A 25503-nucleotide genomic window follows, 5' to 3' on the forward strand; every position below is an offset into this window, starting at 1 on the left:
CTTCCACTCAAGGAAGAAAATACTGAGTGCAGCTGTAGGATGGATCAGAGCAGGGAATGGAGGCTGGTGACTGAGGGCTGCCACAGAGGAAACAGAAAGGGAGGGATGTTTGAAAAAGCGGGGGATGGGGGGGAGGACTAGGGTGAAATGATTGAGGCATTCATCTTAGGTGTAAAATTCAAGGGAACCCCCAAAACTCCATATTCAATAAAAGCCATGTTTTCATACAATTTTAAAAATTAATGTAAAAATAATCCTCCTATATAATAAAAGCCTAATATGCAAATTGTCCCCTTGACTGGGAGTTCGACCCGGGGGGCAGGGCTGGTCGGCTGACTTTCCTTGGCCCTTCCCCCCTGCCAATCGGCCCCGATCGGGGTGGGCCAGCTGGACCCCACCCATGTACAAATTTGTGCACCAGGCCTCTAGTCAATGAGAAAATCTCAAAATTTCAAATAAAGACAGGATTCTACTGTCCACTGGCCCAACTTGGCCTTATTCATCTCATCCAAATCCCAGCCTGTAGGAAAGACACTGAGGAGACACAGTACCTGGAAGTTGAGCCTGGAGGGGTGGGGAGGCTTGCAGGTGAAAGTCCTAGAACAGTGATGGGCAACCTTTTGAGCTTGGTGTGTCAAACTTCACCAAAAAACTGAGCATAACTCAGGTAGTGTGTCACTTTGAGGAAAAAACATTATTTCGCAAATGTTTCATCCTCGGCCTGCGGCCGCCTTAGCGGCCACGTGTCATCAGAAATGTCTACGCGTGTCAGTGCTGACATGCATGTCATAGGTTCGCCATCACTGTCCTAGAAGATAAGGGAGGCTGTGAAGCCATCTAGGAAGAAGGTAGCATTGTTAACTAAGAAGGGGACACACTTGAGAAAGAGGTTAGAGCTGACAGTGAGCCCTCTGTGAGAAAGCTTGACAATCAACTAAGAATGAGAGTTTGGTAGAAAAACAGGTGCCAAAGCTCCTGAGTTGGAATAGGGAAGGGAGTCGGGGGGGGGGGGGGGGGGGGCGGGGGAGAGAAGAAAGCCTTGGTTCACCTTCAGGGGCTAGATAATCAGAGGCTCAGAGAGAAGAGACTCACCACTAACATTTGCAGAGGCCATACAGGAAAACAAATGCAGCTCACATACAATATAGCTCAATGTTTAAAAGTTAAAGTATAATATATCCTCTTACCATGATGAATATATTCTCATCAGGACCCAGGAGGGAAGGTTTGAATTTTAAATTCTCAGAGCCCCGGTGCTCTGCTCTGGCATGATGGTTCAGGGATAGCTGGTGATGGGCGGAGGCCTGCCCCTTTTCTCTTGCCACCTCTGGCTCCATCCCACAAGCAGCTGCGCTTGGCTGCCTTTTGATCTCAGTGGGGCAGTAAAGATCACCTTTAGGAGATTGTGTTATTTGAAAGACCGTGAATGGTCTTTCTCTATTGCTAGTGGGAATGGGGTTCTTATGATATCTCGAGAAAAAGAATTTTCTCAGACTTGTACCTGAGAATGAGTGATTTTTATTTGTGTGGAATTATATCTCTGGTTTTCCAAAGTCCCGATTAAGAGAAATAATTGAGTCCTGGAAGATGTGCAGCTGGAGAGTCAGTAGAACTAGAAGCAAAACTAGTGTCCAAAGTTTCTGTTCCATGGTGGAGCTGGGTTTTGTACAGCATCAGGCTGGTTATAGTCCATTAGTCCATTGTTTGGGGTCCGCATGGCCATGAGCCATGCCAGCAAATGCAGGGGTGTGAGAGCCCTGTAAGCCAGGAGTGCAAGAGAGCAAGAGCAAGAGCGTGAACTCCTTTGTGTAGAAGTTTAAATATCAGATCTTCCCAGGCCTGCAGTGGCCACGCATACTCTGGCCAATGACCTGTTCCCAGGTATGACTCGCAGGTAAGTACCTTGCCTGTTTCACCCAGACTTTACAGGGCATACTTCTATTCTTCCCCTGTCTAGTCCCTTCCCCCCGGGATCTGTGGAGAACAGACTGACCTGAGGAGTGTTAAACTGCAGCTTCCTGGCAAAGCTGCACAAATGGCATGCCTATATATTTGGCCTTCTCTTTGTTCCTTTCTAATTATTCGTAACTAAGTTGTTACAACAGTATCAATTGGAGCAAGGGAAAGGTCCTGAGCAGCTCCTGTAAGTGGTCTGGGCCATTGGGTAGGGCATTCTGGAATACTCAGAGCACTGTCTAAAAAGGAGGGTGGGGATTTGGGTTGGGCATGTCTGCTTGGCTTTTGTCCCATCACCTGTGGGGGGTGTGGGGGGGCATAACCAGAGGAAGGTCACAGCAGGGCCTGAGTTCTAGGATCTAAGGGCACACTGACCCCAGGCAGGGGCTAGGCTAGGGAAAGAGCAGGAGCTAAAGGCAGGAACAGACTGAGATGAGAGTGAGGACGAAGAGATACTTGGAGGCATAGGCAGAAGCCCAAAAATGTACAGAGAAAAGTACAGAATTTGCCTTAACTCTATTTCAGTCTCTTAGAATCTCAGTCCCCCTCAGATAGGAGAGCTTCTCCTAAATGTGTGAGGAAGTGGTGGACTTGTTTTCTCAGTTTGATGCTGAGGTTTTTCCAAATGTGTTTGCTGTCTGCCTACTATGACATAAGTCATAGGAGCATTATTTTGATACAAAATTTTTGGGCTGGAACCCGTATTCTTTGTTCATTAGAGTCAAAGAATGAATCCACGGACAGAGGGTAGTATAGCAAAGGTGGAGATTTATTGAAGAACAAGTACAGACTCCCACAGGGGGAGAGGCAAAGAGTCCCACAGAATGGACTCCCACGTAGGGAGGGGGAAAGGGTCCCACCAATTTCCTGTTTCCACAGTTTATAAAAGCTGCAGTTCCTGTGTCCTGATATCCCCTCTGATTGGTCAATATTCCCTTCTGAATTGGTTACTATAGTAACTCCTGATGAGACTGTAGAGCAGAGCATTAACAGTCACAGGCAGGGGGCATGGCCTGAAGTCCCCCAGCCTGGCGCCAGAGTGGGGGGCGCAGCCTCAGGTCACCTGCCCTGGCCCAGAGCCACACAACCTCAGGTCCCTGCTGATTGCTCATTAGGGCTCGTTACGGGAACTCAGTCTCCGCTGTGGGTGCAGTCATCTTGTTATGGCATGACAGTCAATTTGCATATTCCCTCTTTATTATTTAGGATGAGATATAGCACCCACTCTGCAGTGTTATGATGATAATGTAAGATCATTAAAGTGAAAGTGCTATAATGTAAAATAGTATAGAGAGGTAACTTAGAATAATTACTCTTTTCTGATGCTAATATCCATAAAAACCTAAAGATTTCCACTCTCAAGGTGGAATTGCTATTGGCTTTCTTGAGAGTCATTTTCCAACCAGTCTTCTTTTATTGTCAGAGCCGGGATCAGGCCCCATCTTTAGATGAGAGAACTGGTTGTGGGCAGTGACACAGCTCTATTAGAGTTGTCAGATTTAGCAAATAAAAATATAGAATCCTCCAGTAAAATTTGAATCCTATCTAATAAAGAGGGGATATGCTAATTGACCCTCACACCATCACAAAGACGGCAGCACCCACAGCCAATAAGGAGGGAATATGCTAATTGACTGTCCCACCCTCAAATATGGCAGTGGCCCACAGTCAATAATGAGGGAATAGGCTAATTGGCTGCCACGCCCTCAAAGATGGCATTGCCCACAGCCACAAGATGGAGGCTCCCAGTCCCCTCAGCCCCGCTGGGGCGGCAGGCACGCAGCAAGGCTGGGCCTGTCCCCAGGCAGTCCTGGCTGCTCCATGCACCTGCCTCCAGAGTCCTCTAGTCCCCCAGTCCCCTTAGCCTCCAGCTGCCCATGGCTGGCCCAAGGCACAGGCAAGCCTCAGATGGCAGCTGCCCAGCCACCTAGGGCCGACCTGAGGCATAGGCAAGCCTTGGATGGTGGCTGCCCAACTGCCCAGGGCCACCTAAGGCTCAGGTAAACAGGGCTGGCCGAGGCTTGCGCTGCTGGCAGTGGCAGCAGCAGAGGTGTGATGGGCATCGCCTTCCCCTGATTGCTGGGTCCCCTCCCGCCCCTGAGGGCTCCTGGGCTGTAAGAGGGGACAGGCCAGGCTGAAGGACCCCCCCACTCCAGTGCATGCATTTTCATGCACCAGGCTTCTAATTTTATAAACAGAAAATAAGTTTTAAGTACAACCTGTGCAATTTTTATTTTTCTAGCAACCCTGAACTCTATAGAAAGCTGAGTGGATATCAGTCCTGTGCTGTGACTACTCACTGTGGCCTTTGATCCCACCTTGGCCAGCCTTCCAGGGCACATGGCACCCTTTGGCCAGTCGTTACACCCAAGGGGCTGCTCTTGGTGACCATAACCAATTCCTGGTGCTAATGGTGTATGGCTCTGCATGGAGCTCTCCTGGTACAGGAAGACCAACGTTAATTTTCAGGTCTTTGTTGCCTGTCTTCTGAGTCTACTTTTTGGGTAACCAATAAATACCCAGCAACTCAGTGGACTCCTGAGTTGAAGTCAATTTAAAAGTCAATCACTAAGTATCTGTCTTGTGCCAGGCTTTAGGCATAGATGTGAATCAGATCTATTGCCTGCTCTAGACAAGTTTGTAGCCTGAAAAGTTGAGTTTCCACAACAATCAGAATTGGCTTCTGATTCCAACTTCTCCTTGATTCTGTTAGAAATAAGGCGAGCCCCCAAAACCAGGGTCCTGGCAGATCACAAAGGATACTCAGGAGCCAGACAGCAAGGCAAATATCTCTACTCCTGCAGGAGGTTGCTCACGCACATGGTCTGGCAGCATTCACACACTGAACAGGTGGTCTGCTCAGGATTTTATGCCTGACAAACTTCGTCTGTCCCTCTCTCTTGATTGGAAGAGCTTAGGCTCACAGTCTTGCATGATTGGCTAATTTAAAGAAAAGGGAGGGGTTGATCTTTACCTTTTCAAAATGGTGGTGCCCAAGGGAGCTACAAGTCACGTGAGCCAAAATGGCAGCTGCCCAAACTCCCTTCTTTGACAGAAAAGATTAGTTGTTTATTCTCCCAGTTCTGAAGCATGATTTGATAAAAATGCTCAAGTGTAGCTCTTCCACATGCAAAGCCTGGAGTGGCTTAGGCTTCGCACCACAAACACGGCCCGATGCTCTCCTTTCCTCATGGAGTAGTCCAGGAATCCGGCAGAAGTTTCCCCAATGTGTATCCTAGGGAACACTCTATATACATCCTGAACACAAGCACAAACACATGCAGAATTTGTTGCCTTTTTCTGACTAAACTTGATTCCTGTTAGGGTCACTGAAGGAGGAACACATGAGGCCAAAAGTGGTAAGGGATTATAAATTTACTAGTGGCCTGGTGCACGAAATCTGTGCACAGAGGCAGGGGTTCCCTCAGCCCAGCCTGCACCCTCTCCAATCGGGGACCCCTTGGGGGATGTCCAGCTGTCACAGGGATCGGGCCTAAACCGGCAGTCGGACATCCCTCTCGCAATCTGGGACCACTGCCTCCTAACCCCTTACCTGCCTGCCTGCCTGATCACCCCTAACTGCCTCTGCCTGCCTGCCTGGTTGCCCCCAACTGCCCTCCCCTGCTGGCCTGATCTCACCTCCAACGGCCCTCCCCTGCCAGCCTGATCTTGCCCCCAACTGCCCTGCTGTGCCAGCCAATTTGGTTCTGATTGGTAAGTTTCTATGCCAGTCAGCATCAAAAGCTCCGCCTCCTAGGCAGCCATTGGTTCTTCACAGCACCAACATTTGGTTCTGATTGGTCGGTTTCTATGTCAGTCAGCATCAGAAGCTCCGCCTCCTAGACAACCATTGGTTCTTCACAGCACCCACATTTGGTTCTGATTGGTCAGTTCCTATGCCAGTCAGCATCTCTGGGCCTATCAACGGGGCCTGATCAGAAAGGTGGGGCTGATCAGCAGCCCCTGTGGAGGCCTGGAGAGAAGTGGAGGTGCAGCTGCTGGCCAGACTGGGAAAGAAAGAGAAAGGCAAGTCCTGATCAAAAGCTGCCACAGAGGCAATGGATCAGTCCCCACTTCTCTCTTCAGGCCTCACTCTGGCCCTGATTCACAGCCCCCTCAGCAGTCAGTTTTGGGGCACCACCCTGCAGCAGAAGCAGTCAGCGCTGGGTTGCCGTGGCAACCCAGCGCTGACTGCAGGACTGACTTCCGGTTGGTCAAGCCTTGTTCTTACTAGACATTACAACCCAAGGTTTTTATATATTAGGATTATATTAATTGGGTACCAGATGGGCTGAGCCCAAAAATGGTGCCAGCACACAGGGATGGGGAATCAGAGATTTTAAAGGACTCTAGGGAGGCTTTTCTGGGCAGAGAATTCTCTGGGCTGGTCCAGATCCTAGGAAGGTCTGGAGGGGAGAGATAATGGTCTTAGCAAGTGGAATGTGGTCTAAGCAAAAGGGAATGTCTATTGTGAAGTGGCCTAAAGGTCAGTTCCCGGGAGGGGGGTATCAATTCAATTATTTGATCAGACCTAACAATTCCAAATAGGTTAACTTCCTTTATTAATCACCTCCTTTCCACCTCATCCTGAAGTTGATGACCATGTGACATTGTGTTTCTGCTTTAGTGCCCAGATGGACTACACTGCGGTAAAAAAGAAGGAATTCTTACCATTTGCAGCAGCATGGATGGAACTAGAGACCATTATGCTAAGCAAAATGAGCCAGTCAGAGAAAGATAAATATCACATGATCTCACTCATTTATGGAATGTAATGAACAACATAAACTGATGAACAAAAACAGATCCAGAGACAGAGAAGCATCGATCAGACTGTCAAATCTCAGAGGGAATATAGGGAGGGTGGTGGTAAGGGGGAGAGATCAACCAAAGGACTTATATGCATGCATATAAGCCTAACCAATGGACACAGACACCGGGGGGGTGAGGGCATGAGTGTGAGGGGGGCGGCAATGAGGAGATAAGGACACATATGTAATACATTAATCAATAAAGAAAAAAAAGTTGGGCAGGGATGATTCATGATGCCTGTACTAAAGCCCCTGCCTCTAGCCCCTCAGGCCAGCTCACCCAAATGAGCTCTCAGTGCACCTGCAGCCCCCTCCCCTAGCTCCCGGCTGTGGAGAAAATAAAGCAGAAAAGAAAGATTGGGCTAAGATTGTGGCAGCTACCATATATACACTGACTTCTTTTCCAGTTCTCAAAGTTTTGTTGCTAATATCACCACCCCATCCTTTCTGTTTTTGTGAGTTTGTAACTTTAAAATAATCCCTTAACTTCTTTTTTTATTGTTGACAGTATTACAGATGTCATCTATTTCCCCCTTCTTTGTTATTGTTTGTTGTAATTTTTCTCTAAATGGGAAAGGTAATGTAGTGTTATTTCTGATTATGAAAGTCATTCATTTTCACACTAAAAACCCAAAAAGTTTGAAAGTGTATACTTATTTTGTTATCTATTTTTCTATAACCATAAAAAGGATTATTATAATAAAAGTTGTTTTATAACATACTTTCCTCAATCAATAATATTAGCTATCTTTCCATATCAATTCACATTGATCCAGATAGTTATTTTAATGCCTGAACATATCATCTCCTGTGGTTCTACTATAATTTATTTAACTAATTTTTTGTCTAACTTTTTTGCTATTATATATACCCTATTGTCATCCTATCTAATAAAGAGGTAATATGCAAATTGACCATCACTCCACCACACAAGATGGCCGCCCCCATGTGGACACAAGATGGCTGCCACAAGATAGCTGGCAGGGGAGGGCAGTTGTGGGCGATCAGGCCAGCAGGGGAGGGCAGGTGGGAGGGATCAGACCTGAAAGGGAGAGCAGTTGGGGGCAATCAGGCCTGCAGGGGAGGGCAGTTGGGGGGGACCAGACTTACAGGGGTGGGCAGTTGGAGGGAACCAGGCCTGCAGGGAGGATAGTTAGGGGCGACCAGGCTGGCAATGGAGGGCAGTTAGGGGTGACCAGGCCAGCAGGGGAGGGCAGTTGGGAGGGACCAGACCTGAAAGGGAGGGAAGTTGGGGGCAATCAAGCCTGCAGGGGTGGGCAGTAGGGGGGAACCAGGCCTGCAGGGGAGGGTAGTTAGGGCCAACCATTTCGGCAGGGGAGGGCAGTTAGGGGTGACTGGACCAGCAGGGTATGGCAGTTGGGGGTGACCAGGCTGGCAGGGGAGGGCAGTTGGGGGTGACTGGGCCAGCAGGGAGGGCAGTTGGGGGTGACCAGGCTGGCAGGGGAGGGCAGTTGGGGGTGACCAGGCCTGCTGGGGAGGATAGTTATGATCCACCAGGCTTGAAGGGGAGGGGAGTTGGGGACGACCAGGTCAGCAAGGGATGGCAGTTGGGGGCAATAGGGCCAGCAGGGGGGCAGTTAGGCGTCAATCAGGCTGGCAGGGGTGTGGTTTGGGGGTGATCAGGCAGGCAGGCAGAAGCAGTTAGGGGCAATCAGGCAGGCAGGCAGGTGAGTGGTTGGGAGCCAGCAGTCCTGGATTATGAGAGGGATGTCCGACTGCCCGTTTAGCCAGGATCGGGCCTAAATGGGCAGTCGGACATCCCTCTAAGTGTCCCAGATTGGAGAGGGTGCAAGCTGGGCTGAGGGACACCCCCCCCCATGCATGAATTTCATGCACTGGGCCTCTAGTTTTCTTATATCTACGCCTTTATAATCAGTGTAGTTATTTCCTTAGAATGGTGATTTTCTTTCCTTCCTTTCTTCCTTCTCCTATTTTTTTCTAGCTGCTCCTTTGGCACCAGTTTAAATTATTGCTCTAAGATAAATTTTAGAAAATGGAACTGCTAGATCAAAGTGTAAGTATTAATGTTTTTATAAATGTTACCAAATTGCCCTCCTGAAATAATGGATCAATTTATATGTGCTCTGGTTGTGCTTGAGAACTTTCATTTCTCAGCAATCTACCAAACACTATTCTGTTTTTCTTTTTATTTTATTTTATTTTATTTTATTTTATTTTATTTTATTTTATTTTATTGTTTAACGTATTACAAATAGTAGTACATATGTCTCCTTTTTCCCCATTGTTTTTCATTTTTTTTACAGATATATTTAAGTATAAATGGCATGTAATAAACCACACAAAATTATCACTATCCTTTTAAATCTTTGCTTGATATATGAAACATGATGTCTCAATGATTTAATGCACATTGCTTTAATTACAAATGAGACTGAGCATCTTAGCATATGTTCATGAAATATTATTTTCTGTGTTGTCCTCATCACCCATTTTCCACTTAATTTTTAGTCTTTTTCTTAAAGATTTATGACTTCTCCTTAGATAGAAATTCAGATTTGGATATGCCATTAAAGCCAATGTTAAAATTAGAATGACTATGTACTCCCCAACCGCTTGGCTAACATCTGTACCAAGACTTGCCCTGTCAGGCACTACAGCAACAACTTCACTGACCATGGATAAATAAGAAGGAAGAGGACACCATCTGGGGAGGAAGCTGCTCTTGTAACTGTACCAGTCAGGGCTCCACCAGAGGAACAGAACCAGTAGTACACATATACACACATGCACACGCACGCACACGCGCGCACACGTATATACGCGCCTGCACATGCGTGCACACACACAGGTTTGTTTGTTGATGGACTGATTGATTGTAAGGAATTAACTTACATGATTGTGAGGTTGGCTAGGCAAATCTGAAACCTATAGGGCAGGCCCTCAGAAAGAGCGGGTACTCTTGGGCAGGAGCTAAAGTTGCAGTCCACAGGTGGCATTTCTTCTTCCTCAAGAAAACCCCAATTTTGCTCTTAAAACCTTTCACTGACTGGATTAGGCTCACCTAGATTATCTAAGATAGTTTATGGGGTACCTAATAGAAGATAACACTTAAATGGCATTTTCTGGTTTAAAATGTTTTCATGTACAAGGTCTCAATGATAACTCTTCACACCCTTATAGGTGAGGCACTATTAATTTCATTCTAAACATGAAGCACAAAGAATTCATTTGACTTGCCCAATGTATAGCTAGTGGATCACAGACCTAGCAAGCAACAAAACCCAAATTATGTCCTCAAGATTTAAAAATGGATATCTTTTTTTTTGTATCTATAGTTCTGGAAAGAGGATTCCTTGAGTGAAAACGTATTAGAGAATAAATTTTATATAATTAGAGAATCCAATTTTAAATTACCATTCCAACTTTGGAGTAGAATTAAACACACCTTTTTCACAGGAACAAGGCATGCACACCGACACTTAAACATCAGTGATCAGAGGCTACTCAGTGACTTTTTCCATGACAACAAATTTCCTTAGTGATTTACTCACTTGAGCTCTAGCTAGAAAAAAAAGTGACATTTTTATGCACGAGTGGCCAGATTATTATGATCTCTGAACGCATAATAATCTGGCCACTCAGTGTGTGTGTGTGTGTGTGCGTGTGTGTGCGTGTGTGTGTGTGTGTGTATGTGTTTTAGAGGCCCGGTGCATGAATTCGTGCATGGGTGGGGTCTGGCCAGCCTGGCCGGGGGAGGGAACATGGGTGGTTGGCTGGCCTGCCTGCTGGTCGAACTCCTGGTTGAGGGGACAATTTGCATATTAGCCTTTTATTATATAGGATATACACTGAGTGGCCAGATTATTATGCACTCAGAGATCATAATAATCTGGCCACTCAGTGTATATAAAATAGATATCTAATAATTTCATGCCTTGATAATGTAATTTGGGTTTTGTTGTTTGCTAGATCTGTTACCTATAGGGGATGTGATGAATTATCATTGAGACTTTGTATGTGAAAACATTTACAACCTGTAAAATGCCATTCAAGTGTTATCTTCTAAAAGATATGTGTAGGGACTGTTCTGATGAGGACATTAGAAAGGTGAATCATCACTAATGAAGAGCCATCTTTTTGTGCTTTTTATGCCTGAGACCCCTCTCTGACTTTTAGCTTGAGAGGAGAAAGCTGAGATAATCTGTAGGTGTTTGTTTTTATAAACATGGGTTTGTGGTAGCAGTGAGGCCCCCAGGTGTGGGTAACTATAAGGATAAACATGTGTCAGAGCTGAGGGGAGACTATAGATGGACTCCAGCCTTCCTTTGGTTTAGCCCAGTTCCTTTAATGTGGTCTCTGGGGCACCACAATGCCTTCTTGTCCTACGAAACTCAGTGCCACATTGATGCAAGCCAAACTCACCCACTTATTACTATTCTCTCAGTCTTCCCAGCTATATTAGCTTACGTTAACAGGTAAATATATCCTCCCAGTCCTATACCAACCTCAGAGCTGGGGTCAGGTTAGGACTTGAACCATAATCTTTATGTTTGTGGCGTTTTCTTTGTCAACAGCACCAAAGACTATGCTGTCTAATAAAAAGAATGAAATGGCCCAGCCACAGTGGCACAGTTGGTTGAGCATTATCCTGTGCATCAAAAGTTTGCCAGTTTGATTCCTGGTAAGGGCACATACCCTGGTTGGGGAGCATGCAGAAGGCAACCAATCAATGTTTTTCTCTCACATGGACCCCTCTCTCTTTCCCTCTCTCTCAGCGTCTCCTCAGGTGAGGATAAAAAAATAAAATAAAATGACAATTTACTTTCGTTGGCTTGCATTGGTAGAGACTGAGGTTTTATATTTTGAAATAAATAGCCAAAGGTCTCTCTGATTGGTGACATTGATTCTGAACATTAAATAACAAAGAGTAGACATGCAAAGACATGGCAGCTGACCACAGATTACCTCCTTACTTCTCAAGAGTAGAATTTAGGTAATCAAAAGCCAAAGTTGAAGTGAATTGAGAGGCATAAGATGTATCCCTACTTATAGAATATACTATACACCATGCACATGTAGAGATAGGGTAGGAACTAAATTTGCACCTATTCCAACCTCTCACTCCTTGAGGTCCTGGCTTCCGGATTTGGCCTCTGCTTGAACACTTTCAGAAAGCACAGCATGTGCCCGCTAGGAACTTTCTCAGACCACCTACCTTTTACCCCTGATCCAAATTCCACATTGAAGTTGTTGTTTGTGGCAAACAGGCTCTTCTATGGGATTGTGAGAAAAGCAATTCAAGGATCCACGCGTGGGAGATTGTGATGTGGCAAGGTGGTTCATTTGTAATGTAATATCAAAAGAGTTCTCCTGGCTCTGCAATGTCCCATCTCTCTCCATTCCACCATGAAAAAAGCAGGACCAAAGCCAAGGCCAATGCTCAGAGTTTCTGCTTCATAATCCTTTGGGGCCTGTGTGGTCTTCTGAGGGTCCTCGTGGCCACTAGACCTGCATGGTTTCAAGCTTCTGGGCAGGAGAGAACATTAACAAACAGGGTGAGTGTGGGTCACAAGCGAAAGAGAGAGAGAGAGATTCTTTGTTCACCCATTATTATGTATTCTCAGACTTGGGAGGAACCAGAAGCTTATTCAAATAACTAATCAGCTTCCCAAACTTTCGTTGGCTTGCACTGGGGTCCACCCCTAGCCAATGATCTTTTCCCCAAATTAGACTGGCAGGCCTCCACGGCCAACACCTCCCCCTGTGCCATTTTAACTTTATTGTGCATGTATTTACCTCCCCATTTGTTCTATCCCTTCCCCGAGTGTTCTGCAGGGAATGGACTGGTGGTTCTCTGGGGGGAGTGTGAAGCTGTAGCTTCCTGGTGAAGCAAGCAGGCCTCTGCTTTCTAGCTGAATATGCTCAACAATGTCTCCCCATTTGCTTCCTTTCCCATCAATAATTACCTTACTGTGGTAAGAAAATCAGCCTCAGTAAATGGAAATCTGCCCCATTTCAATGTTCTTCGGGGTAAAGAGACACAAAGTATCAGTTTTGGCTCCAAACACTACTACCCCCAGGCTGCACTGTCAGTGTCACACAAAAGAAGCTAGGATAGGGTTGAAGCCCAAAGGTCTAGGATATCTCTTACATGCATCACTCAAGTTATATGACGGACATGCAAGTCACCTTACCTGTTTGGATCTTCATTTTCTTAGCTATATGATGAGAAGAAATGAACTAAATCAGTGTTTCCAGAAGTGAGTTCCCTGGACCATTGGTCCTTTGAGTTGTTCCATCAAGAAAAGCATTCTATGGTCTAAAGCACTGGTTTCAACCAGGGCCAATTTGCCCCTGAGGGGACATTTAGCAATGTCTGGAGGTATTTTTGACTGTTGAGATTGGGAGGGGGACTGCCAATGCTTCCATTAGGTAGAGGCCAGTAATGCTGCTAACATCCTACAATACATCAGACAGTTGTATGACTGCGAACAAGTTGCTCCCACCTCCGGTTCCACTAGCCTCCGTTCTAGACTGGTAGTAACAGCACTACCCATCACACAGGATGCTGTAAGTGTTAAGAAAGGTAATATGTGTGAAGCTTGTAGATCAGCATCTGACACTTAGAAAGTCCTAAATTAAATGTTAATTATTATTACTTAAGGGTTTTGTTGTGTTGACTTTATAATTTCCTCAAGGTGCTGTGGTTATTTTAGGTGAGGCACTGGCGACTTAGCTTTGCCTCAAAATGTTTTCAAATCTAGTTGTGAACCTGGACACAATGGGTCCAATGCTACCTGTCACTACTTGAGCCAAATTAAGTAGAGACAGGGTTGAATCATATATGAGTGTTTATTCCAATACTGCTGGCAGTATGGGAGAGCAGTTGGTCACCCTGGAAATTCTGCTCTGACCCCCCCTCGCCAGTTGGCTGATGCAGGAGGGAGAAGATAGCTACAAGCAGCTTCGAGCTGCAAGTGTAACATGGGAAGGGAAGAGGAGGGTCTGCAGTCTGGCCTTCAGGAGCTCAAAGTCCGATAACAAGGTGACTAATCTATGATGTTACAAATAACTCAGCCCGTTCCTGGGACCCGAGAATGGTCAGCGTTCCTGAGGCAAATTCCCCAAGGGGATCAGGGTCCGGGCACAGCAACCAAACCAAGCGTGTCCTGTCCTTGTTCTCAAAATGTATTTCTTTTCTGATTAATGAACCCATTTTTTTACACCCTTGTTTAATCCTACAATTTCCCAGGGTCTATAAGTAAACTTTTTATCTATAGTTAGTAAGGTGAATAATTATTAAACAACTGTGGATCTATTCTTATTATATGCCCCTTCCCCAGGCAGCTTTGCCAACATCCTTGTTCCTATTTCTCAGGAACTGCTGAACCACAGATTCTAGAGCCAGAAGAGACCCTGCAAATTATCTAATCCACTCATAAATTTCTCAGTTACAAGTCATAGGAGGTTAAATGTGGAGCTGTTGAGTTTGACTTACAAAACAACTCCAAGTACATTCTCTGTGGAGTTGGATAGTAAGACAGAAACACCAACTTTTAAAAAATGTGGACAAAAATAAGGGCTACATCTGACAAGCTCATGGGACATCTGCAAGGAAAGCTGTAAAAACTCAGAGACCTAAAGTAACCACACAGGATGGTCTGAAATGAAAACTTTCTAACTAAAAGGGAGTCATAGTGGGTAGTCATGTCCTAGGCCAGTACCTTTCTTGACAAAAAGCCAATCTTTATCTTAACTAAGTCTGTCTATTGTCTTTTTAAATCTATGATAACATACCTTTGGAATGTCAGAGTAATCCCCTTATCCTAGACACCACAGGGCACAATCTCCCACCAGAACAAGAGTCCACAGAAACCTTCATCACTATCCTGTTCCCCCACACACCATCTCTATACGCTGTAATGTTAATTTTTAACTATCCTGTACCACCAGTGTAAAAGAAGTATGTGTCTATTTGTTTTACACTTTAGCCCATCTCAGAGACTTCCCTGCTTTGCTTTCTCCTGCCTCCATAATCTATCACCAATAGATTTATGGAATCCCCTTATGTCTTCCCCTTTGTAATATATAAAATAAGGTGCAAAACTGCCATTTTCTGGAGCATTTTCTCAATCTGTTTAGTAGATGTTGCTTTCTGCTAATTGTCATCAGTTTGGCTCAAATAAACTCAAAATTTCTCTACAGATTTGGATGTTTCTTATACCAACAATATTTATACAATTTGTTTTTTTTAAACTCTTGTTAATGTACAAGCATTATCATTTAATTTAATTTATTTAATTGCTTTTATTTTCTATATACAGAATTTTATTAATTTAAGAGAGGAAGGAAGAGGGAGAGAGAGAAGAAACATCAATGATGAGAGAGGATCATTGAAAGGCTGTCTCCTGACAAGTCCCACAGTGGGGATCGAGCCCTGAACCTGGGCATGTGCCCTGACCAGGAATCAAACCCATGACTTTCTGGTTCATAGGTCAATGCTCAACCACTGAGCCACGCCAGCTGGACCAATCATTATCATTTAAAAGACAAATTACATACATGGAGTGTCTGCCCCCTGAGAGGGAGGCAACCAGCGGCAGCAATTGCCAGGGCCAGCCAGCGGGCGGCGCCAGGCCACCAGCCAAGGTGGGTGCCAGCGGTTCCCCCACTTCCTCCCCCCTCCCCCGTAACCCCTGCCATCATCCTACCTGCAGGTTGCCCCACAGATTGGCGCTGATCGCTGGCCAGGCCTAGGGAACCTACCCTATATATTGGAAACAGTCTCTTAGATTTAAAAATTAAAACCTGGCAAGACTACTACTCTAACACCGAAAAAACAGGATGATGCAGCGATGACATGCATGGACTCTGGTTTGCACATTTTGTGGTCAGCTCTGATTCTGACACTTATAACTGTGTGACAAATCCAATTACTTAACTTCTCTCTGCTTCAGTTTTTCCACCCATGAGATTGGGAAAATGGTACTACTGCCTCAGAAGGATCATGTTATGTACTACTTTTTGTAATCAGGGCAAAAAAATGTAGCTGCCCATACAACAGCAAGATGCCTTTCACCCGTATGAAAAGTATGGTCACTGGTGCATGCAGTGTCCCAGATTGAGAGAGGGGAGTTGGACATCCCCCGAGGGCACAGGCTGGGCTGAGGGACCCCCACCCCATGCACGAATTTCATGCATTGGGCCTCTAGTCTTTTAATAATGCTTTGTAGTTTTCAGTATATAGGCTCTTCATGCCTTTGTTAAGTTTATTCCTAGGCATTTTATTGTTTTGGTTGCAATTGCAAAATGAATCATTTGTTTTCATTTCTTTTTCTGAAGTTTCATTGTTAGTATATAGGAAAACTGTGGATTTTGTAAATTGATTTTGTATTTTGCAACTTTATTGTTTCTAATAGTTCTTTTTTTAGTGGTGTCTTTAATGTTTTTTTGTTTTTTTTAATATACAGAATCATATCATCTGCAAAAAGTGACACTTTTAGTTCATCCTTTTCAGTTTGAATGCCTTTTATTTCTCTCTTGCCTGACTGCTCTGGCTAGGACTTCTAGAACTATGTTGAATAAGAGTGGTGAGAGTGGGCCTCTTTTTCCTGTTCCTGATTTTAAAGGAAAAGCTTTCAGTTTTTCACCATTGAGTATGATATTGGCTGAGGGTTTGTCATATGTGGCCTTTATTATGTTGAGGTATTTTCCTTCTATACCTATTTTATTGAATGTTTTAATCATAAATGGATATTATATCCAAATATTTTTTCTACATATATTGATAGTTATTTGATCTTTTTCCTTTTGTTTTATTAATGTGGTGCATTACATTGTTCTATTTGCATATGTTGAACTATCCTTTTGCCCCTGGAATGAACTTCACTTGATTGTGATGTATTATTTTCTTAATGTATTGTTTTATATTTTTGCTACTATTTTGTTTAGGATTTTTGCTTCATATTTATTAGAAATATTGGTCTGAAATATTGGTCTGTAGTTTTTTGTGTTATCCTCACCAAGTTTTGGCATTAAGGTTATGTTGGCTTCATAAAGGGTGTTGGGAAGTATTGCTTCTTCTTCAATTTTTTGAAAGAGTTTAAACAGAATAGGTATCAAATCTTTATTTGAATGTTTGGTAGAATTCACTAGTGAAGCCATATGATTCTGGACTTTTATTTTTGGGGAGGTTTTTGATGGTTGTTTCACTGTTGGTAGGTCTATTTATGGTAGATTTTCCAGTTCTTCATGATTCAGTCTAGGAAGGTTGTATACTTCTAGGAAGTTACTCATTTCCTCTAGGTTATTGAATTTGGTAGCATATAGTATTTTATAATATTCAAATATGATCCTTTGTATATCTGTGATATCTGTGGTGACTTCTCTTTCATTTCTGATTTTGTTTATGAGCCTTTTCTCTTTTTTCTCAGTGAGTTGAGCCAGGGGTTTGTCAATTTTATTAATCTTTTCAAAGAACCAGCTCTTTGTTGTATTAATTTTTGTGTAGTCCTTTTTCTATCTCATTCAATTCTGCTCTAATTTTTATTATTTCCTTTCTTCTGCTGACTTTGGGTTGCTTTTGTTCATCTTTTTCCGGTTCTTTAAGATGTAATGTTAAGTTGTTGGGATTTTTCTTGTTTATTGAGAAAGGCCTGTAATAATATAAACTTCCCTCTTATTACTGTTTTTGCTGCAGCCCAGAGTTTTGATATGTTGTATTGTCATTCTCATTTGTCTCTAAATATCTTTTAATTTCATCTTTTATTTCTTCTTTGCATCAGTCATTTTTTAGTAGTATGTTATTTAATCTCCATATATTTGTGGGTTTCTTTACTTCCATTTTGTAGTTGATTTCTAATTTCAAGCATTGTGGAAAGAGACTATGCTTGGTATGATTTCAATCTTCTTGAATTTTTTGATGCTAGTTTTGTGACTCAATATATGGTCTATCCTTGAGAATATCCCATGTGTACTGGAAAAGAATGCATAATCTGATGTTCGGGTCTGAAAGGTTCTGTAAATGTCAATTACGCCCATTAATCTTGTGTTTCATTTAAGGCCAATATATATATTTTTAAATATATTTTATTGATTTTTTCATAGAGAGGAAGGCAGAGGGATAGAGAGCTAGAAACATCGATGAGAGAGAAACATCGATCAGCTGCCTCCTGCACACCCCCTACCGGGGATGTGCCCGCAACCAATGTACATGCCCCTGACCGGAATTGAACCCAGGACCCTTGAGTCCGCAGACTGACGCTCTATCCACTGAGCCAAACCAGTTTTGGCATAGGCCAATATTTCTTTATTGATTTTCTGTTGGGTTGATCTGTCTAGAGCTGTCAGTGGAGTATGAAGGTCCTCAACTATGATTGTGTTTTTGTCAGTTTCTCCCTTTTGTTCTGTTAGTCATTGCTTTATGTATTTTGGTGCTTCCTGATTGGGTGCTTATATATTAAACTAGGGGCCCAGTGCACGAATTCGTGCACCTTGAAAGGAACTGTGAGCCGCAAGGCTGCAGTGGGCACAAGGGCCCATCCTCCATGCCCCTGCCTGGCCCCTCCCACTGTGGCCCCTGGTCCCTTGTCTTCCAGCAGCCACACTCCCGCCACTGCTCCCACATGCTGATGATGCCAGCCCTGCTCACACCTCCTGACAGCGCGGGCGATTTGGGCTGGCACCAGCAGCAGGTGTGAGTGGCGGTTGCCCCCTGATCTCCCCAGGAGCAGGAGGAGATGGAGAAGCCCTCAGGGGCAATTGGGGCTGGCAGCTACTCACACCTGCTAATGGTGCTGAGCAATTAGGACTGGCGCCAGGTGATGGCAGTAGGTGCTAGTGAGCAGCAGCTCTGGCACTGGTTATGGGTGTGAGCGGGGCCGTTGCCAGCAGCGGGTGTCAGAGGCAGCTGCCAGCCCCGATCGCCCCTCAGGAGCAGGAGGAGGTGGAGAAATCCCTGAGGGGTGATTGGGGCCGGTGCCAGGTGCTGGCAACGAGTGTGAGCGGTGGCTCTGGTGCCGGCAGCGGGTGCGAGTGGGGCCAGTGCCAGCAGCAGGTATGAGCGCCAGGCAGGACCATGGCGCACAGGAGCAAATAATTTTCATTAACCACCAGAGGCTCACCCTGATGACAGCGACTGGCGCCCTGCTTTGGTCTGGTGCCCCCACTCACCTGCTCCACCATCCCGCCATGGCCAATGCCCACCATGTTCCGTGCACACCCCCTGGTGGTCAGTGCATGTCATAGTGACCAGTTGTTTGGTTGTTCCACCATTTGGTCTATTTGCATATTAGCCTTTTATTATATAGGATACTAAAGGCCCGATGCATGAAATTCATGCAAGATTATGCCTTCCTTCCCCTGGCTGCCAGCACCAGCTTCCCTCTGGCACCCAGGATCCGGGCTTCCCTTGCTGCTCCTGCTTCATCCAGAAGGTCATTCAGAAAGATGTCCAGTCTAATTAGCATATTATGATATATATATATCATAATATATATATATATATTATATATATTCATATATATATATATATATATATGTATATATATATATATATATATATATATATATATGTAAGAATAAAGAATGAGGGTAATAGGAGAAGGGAAAATTGTTGAAAATAAAGGAGGGGGGAAAGCAAAATAAATAAATGAAAACTAACAAAAAGAAAACTTTGAGCCGAAACCGGTTTGGCTCAGTGGATAGAGCATCGGCCTGCGGACTCAAGGGTCCCAGGTTCGATTCCGGTCAAGGGCATGTACCTTGGTTGCGGGCACATCCCCAGTAGGGGGTGTGCAGGAGGCAGCTGATCGATGTTTCTCTATCATCGATGTTTCTAACTCTCTATCCCTCTCTCTTCCTCTCTGTAAAAAATCAATAAAAAAAATTAAAAAAAGAAAACTTTGAAAAGGAAAATAGAGAAAGCAGATAGACCTAAAATAAGAAAAATAAAAAAGATGAGATAGCAAGGGAAAGGGAAAAGAAAGAGAAAGAAGAAAGGGCGAGGGAAAAAAGAAAGAAAGAAAAGGGGGTAAAAAGGAATATGTAGGTGCAGTTCTGAAATAAAGAAAGTAATAATAAGGAATTAAGGAAATAGGGGAAGGAAAAATGGTTTAAAAATAAAGGAGGAAGAAAAGCACAAAAAAATGATAAAGAAAATAGAGGAGAAAGCAGATAGATCCAAAATAAGAAAAGATAAAAAGATGTGCTAGCAGGAGAAAAGGAAAAGCAAGAAAGAGAAAAAAAGGAGGGAAGAAAAAGGAATATGTAGGTGCAGACCTGAAAGAAAGTAAGAATAAGGAATTAGGGAAGTAGGGGAAGAAAAATGGCTTAAAATAAAGAGGAAAACAATTGAAAAGGACAATAGAGGAGAAAGCAGATAGACCCAAGATAAGAAAAGAAAAAAAGATGTGATAATGGGAAAAGAAACAAACAGGAGAAAGAGAAAATGGGAACAGGAAAAAAAAATGATTGAGAAGGAAAAGGGAAGAGAAAAAATAGTTATATGAAAGAAAAAACAGAGACTAGAATAATAACAAATTAATAAAGTAGATAAAGAAGATACATAAAAAAGGAAAAGAGAAAGGAAAGGGAAAAATTTAAAACAAGAAAAAGAGAAGAAAAAAAGAAAAAGGGGAAGTGGCATTCTTTGCAGTTGAGTTTAGTGCCCCATGGAAGCTCACTTTGGATCCTACTCTTCTGATGACTGTGGCTGACTGTTATGTCTGCCAATCCTGGGCTTCCCGTGAAATAGTTAGGTGCTAACTCCTGTCAGGCATTGTTGTCCTTTGGTTTTCAGCAACCTGCTTGAAGTTCCAAGGAATCCACAGTTCGTGTCTCTCTCCCCAGAACTTGGCTGCAATCAGGAGGGATCAATCTGCCCTCTAAAGCAGGTTTGTTAACAGTATGGGGCCCAGGGCTGGGTGGGCACACTTCCCCTGGGTCTCCGGGTTCTGCCTCTGCCTGCCTTTGCCTGTTAGCCAGTTGTTAATCTTAATAACTCAAAAGTCAGTTTTTGAAAGGGCTTTAGGTGAGGGAGGTTCTGTTCAAATTTCAGGGAATGTGGTGGGTGTGTTTCCCTGTCCCAGAGCTATTCCTCAGCAAGTGGCCCAAAATACTACTCTGACATTGGATGGGCAGAGATCCTTGTATGCAATCCAGTGGGATTGGCTGGAAACCTGCACTTTCTATCAGTTCTCCCACGTGGGGAAAGTGCTGGTTCTCAGGATAGTCGGGTGGAAGGCCCCTCCCTCAATCCAGTCACTGACTCTCCTGAGACTGTTCAAACTTGGCCTCTGCTTTAGTTTCCTCTGAAAAGGTCAAAATGTAGGATGTTGCACGCAGGGCTCCTAAGGGTGGGTCGGGCTGTATCATCTAGGGTGGTTTTGTTTTGTTTCCTTTACCTGCCCTGTGGCTACCGGGAGCGGCTAGCTCTTCTCAAGAAAAATGGCCCTTTAGGTTTGGGAATATAAGAATGACCAAATGCAGGACTCCTGGCTACTGCTTTTCCACATCTCTCCGTAATGCTTCCCACCCCAGCCTCTCCTTAGGCACCTCAAATCTGCACCTCCCTGCCCCAAAGCCTCAGGTGAGTAGTTGCAAATGAAAACACCTGTGCTAGCTACACTAATAAAAGAGAAATATGGAAATTGGCCATACCTCTGCAACACCCACCAGCCAATCAGGAGTGAGTATGCAAATTAATCCAACAAAGATGGAGGGTTAATTTCCATATACAGGCATGGAGCGGCTGGGGGCAGGATGGCTGCTTGCATGCGCACTGGTGCCAAGCAGCCTGCATCCCGGGGACAGGCGACCTTGGGAGCCAGGCCGCTCTGAGCCTGTAGGCCTACACGCACAAGTGCAGAGTAGCTGGGGGCGGGGCGGGGACATCCCTGGGACCCAGGCACTCTGAGCCAGCATACACGCAAGCAGCCAGGGGCAGGGTGGGAACGTCCCCTGCAGCAAGCAGACACCAGGGTCTGCGATGGTGTCAAGCAGGCATGTCCGCAGAGAGCAGAGAACCATGGGGAGCAGGCCTAAGCCATCAGTAGGACATCCCCTAAGGCCTCCCAGATTGGAGAGGGTGCAGGTCGGGCTGAGGGGACCCCCCCCCCATGCATGAATTTTGTGCACTGGGGCCCTAGTAATAATAATAATAAATCTAAATGAAACTGTGGCTTTCCCTCCAACTGGTTCTGGTCTATGGGCTCCAGGCTCTGTCTGCTGTGTTTCATGGCTGGGTGTTTCATAGGCCTTGTGAAATAGGAATTTTAGGGGAATATAGGCATAAGACAAGAGAACTGGGAGTAGCCAAGAGGTCTATATTCACAAAATAAAAAGGAGGAAGAAAGCCCAGAGGGAATAGAGGACAATGAGGGAGGAGGGCCTCAGGAGTTACTATAGTAACCAATTCAAAAGGGAATATTGACCAGTCAGAGGGGATATCAGGACACAGGAACTGCAGCCTTTATAAACTGTGGAAACAGGAAGTTGGTGGGACCCTTTCCCCCTCCCATGTGGGATTCCGTTCTGTGGGACTCTTTCCCCTTCTCCACGTGGGAGTCTGTACTTGTTCTTCAATAAATCTCCACTTTGCTATACCATCTTCTGTCTGTGGATTCATTCTTTGATTCTGGCGGACAAAGAATCCGGGATCCAGTCCAAAAATTCTGTATCATTTCGGTCTGGCTCTGGTGCTCTGGAGTCCAGCCTGAGTTCAGGGCCTCTGTCTTCTGAGGGAACACACCTTCTTGCAGCCCTTCACTCCATCCTCTCTTGGCCCACTGGCCTGCCACCCCTGGGTCAGCTCCTCTCATGGCCTTACCCTTCCTACCGATCTCCAGGTGTTTTCTGTCCTTCCTTGATATAAGTCTCCTCCTCAGCTGGACCTCAGTTGGTAATTCCAGGTGGATGTTCTTCAGTTTAGTTGTATTTCCAGTCTGTCCCTGGGACAAAGTGTAGGATAGGTCTGTCTATTTAGCTGTCATTTTCTTTCCCTCAGTTTCCTGGTTTTGATATTGCATTATAAGTATATAAAATGTAACCAATGAAGGAAACTCGATAAAGGGTATTTGGGACCTCCATGTATTATCTTTGCAACTTCCTGCCAAAGATTCTTGCATCTAAAGCAATAATCAGATACTATAAAAATAATCAAAAGGAGAAAATTTTCTTTGAGATTATAAATGGCACATATCCAAAAAATTTAAGGGTTGAAAGATGATACTGAAAAAAAGTCACATAAACTAGAAGTGGGGTTAAAGCAATTAAAAATAAGAAAATTAGAAAATGTGTCCAGGATATCCAGTATGAACTAATAGGAGTTTTATAAAGGAGAAGAGAGAAAAGAGGGCAGAAAATCATCAAAGCAATAAAATGAGGTAACTTCTCAGAACTGAAGGACTTGGGTTCCCAATAACAGGACTCATTGAATGCCCATTGAAGGAATGGAAAAAGACCCACACCAAAGTTTATCATTGTGAAGTTACACATCACAAAAAATACAGATGATGAAAGCTTCTGGAAAGTAAAAATCATGAATCAGACCAGCATTAGATACCTGAGCAGTAGTATCAGAGTAAAGAAACAATGGAGCAATGCTGAGTAACAGTGTTCTTCAATCCAGAATTCTGTAAGCTGTACACTGAAGTTAGAATTAAGGTATTTTCAAAACCCTCAAAAAATGATCTTCCTTTTATACTTTCTAGGAAACTACTGGAGAATAGGCTCTAAAACAAAGGAGTAAATCAATAAAGAGGAAGACACAGGTCCACAACAGAGAGAATATAACACAAGAGAATGGCAAAAAACAATGAAGAGTACTGAGATGGCAGTGAAGGAAATGACAGGATGAAATGTATGCAGCAAACCTTGTTAAGCAATGGTGCAGCATGGAGAGCAGAGGACTTCAGGGAAAAATCACAAAAAGTAGCTGGTATGAGTGTTTGGAAAATATTAGTGATGAGTATGTGATCATAATGAAGGAGTTTTTTAAAAAAATTAGCTATAAAAATAGCTATAGGTACATAAAATATCTGGCAGCTAAAACAAAGTAAATTCTTATTCTAAGAAAAAATGAGGAGTTATATGATAAAGAGGTCAGGCATAGTGCACAAGTCACTAAAGGAGGTGATATTAGACTTCACAAAAAGTTGTGTCATAATTATAGTGAAAGAATGTTAGGAGGGAAAGTAAGGATAGGAAATAAGTACATTAGACTTCTTCCCTACTGTGGCAGAAAATATAATATTAAAATAGAACAAAAAATTAGAGTTTAAGCATATTGTTTGAAACTAAGGAAATAAGTAAAAGCAGAAAGAGTTAGAAAAGTGGAGACTGCTGCTGGGAACAGAACTTGGGGAGATAGAACAGGAGACTAGAGATTTTATGATAAGCTTTTAGAACCTTTAAGTTTTAAAACTATGTACATACACTTAAAACTTATAAGGATAATATCACCAAAACTTTCATAAGTATTGTGTGTAATTAAAAAGTAAAAATGGAAGAACCAAGATGGTGGCATAGGTAAATGCCGGTACTCGTCACCTCCCACAAACACATCAAAATTACAACTAACATACAGAACAACCATCATTCAGAAACACCTGAAATCTGGCTGAATGGAAGTCCTACAACTAGAGAAGTAAAGAAGAAAGCACATTGGACTGGTAGGAGGGACAGAGGTCAGAACAGGCTGGTTTGACACACACGTGTGGCATTTCTTTTTTAGTCAGGAGGGATATCTTGGCTGCAGAGGCCTCCCTTGAGAAGCAAGGGGTACAAGCCCCACATCAGACACCCATCCCAGGGTTCCAGAGCTGGGAAGAGACATTCCTATAACTTCAGGCTGTAAAAACCAGTGGGGATTGTAGCTGAGAGCTGAGTGACACAGAGGCCCTACAGGACACTTACTATACTAGGCCACTCTACCAATTCCAGAAGATGTAGCAGCTTTACATAATACATAGAAACAAACACAGGGAAGCAGCCAAAATGCAGAGACAAAGAAACATGTCACAAATGAAAGAAATGGAAGCAAGCAAACTACTGGACACAGAATTCAAAACCATGGTTATAAGGATCTTCATGAGAGTTTCAAGGGACTTAGTGAGAATATCAAAGACATGAAAAAGTACCAGTCAGAAATTAAGCATACACTAATTGAAATAAAATATAATTTACAGGGATTCAACAGAAGAGTAAAGGATCCTGAGAATCAAATCAACAATTTGGAATATCAGGAAGCAAAGGACACCCAATCAGAAGAATAAAAAGAAAAAAGAATCCAAAAATATGATGATAGTGTAAGAAGCCTGTGGGACAACTTCAAGTGTACCAATATTTGCATTATGGGGTTGCCAGAAGGAGAAGAGAGAAAGCAAGATATTGAAAACCTATTTGAAGAAATAATGACAGATAACTTCCCCTACCTGGTGAAAGAAATAGACTTACAAATTCAGAAAACACAGAGAGTTCCAAACAAGAGGAACCCAAAGAGGCCCACACATAATTAAAATGCCAAGGGTTAAAAAGAAAAAGAGAATCTTAAAAGGAACAAATTAGTTACCTACTAGGGAGCTCCCATATGACTATCAGCTGATTTCTCAAAAGAAACTTTGCAGGCTAGAAGGGAGTGGCAAGAAATATTCGAAGTGATGAATTGCAAGGACCTATCATCAAGATTACTCTACTCAGCAAAGCCAGCAGTTAGAATTGAAGATCAGATAAAGAGCTTCACAGACAAGGAAAAGCT

The sequence above is a fragment of the Eptesicus fuscus genome, chromosome 8, assembly GCF_027574615.1.
Source record: "Eptesicus fuscus isolate TK198812 chromosome 8, DD_ASM_mEF_20220401, whole genome shotgun sequence".
Taxonomy (NCBI): Eukaryota; Metazoa; Chordata; class Mammalia; order Chiroptera; family Vespertilionidae; genus Eptesicus; species Eptesicus fuscus.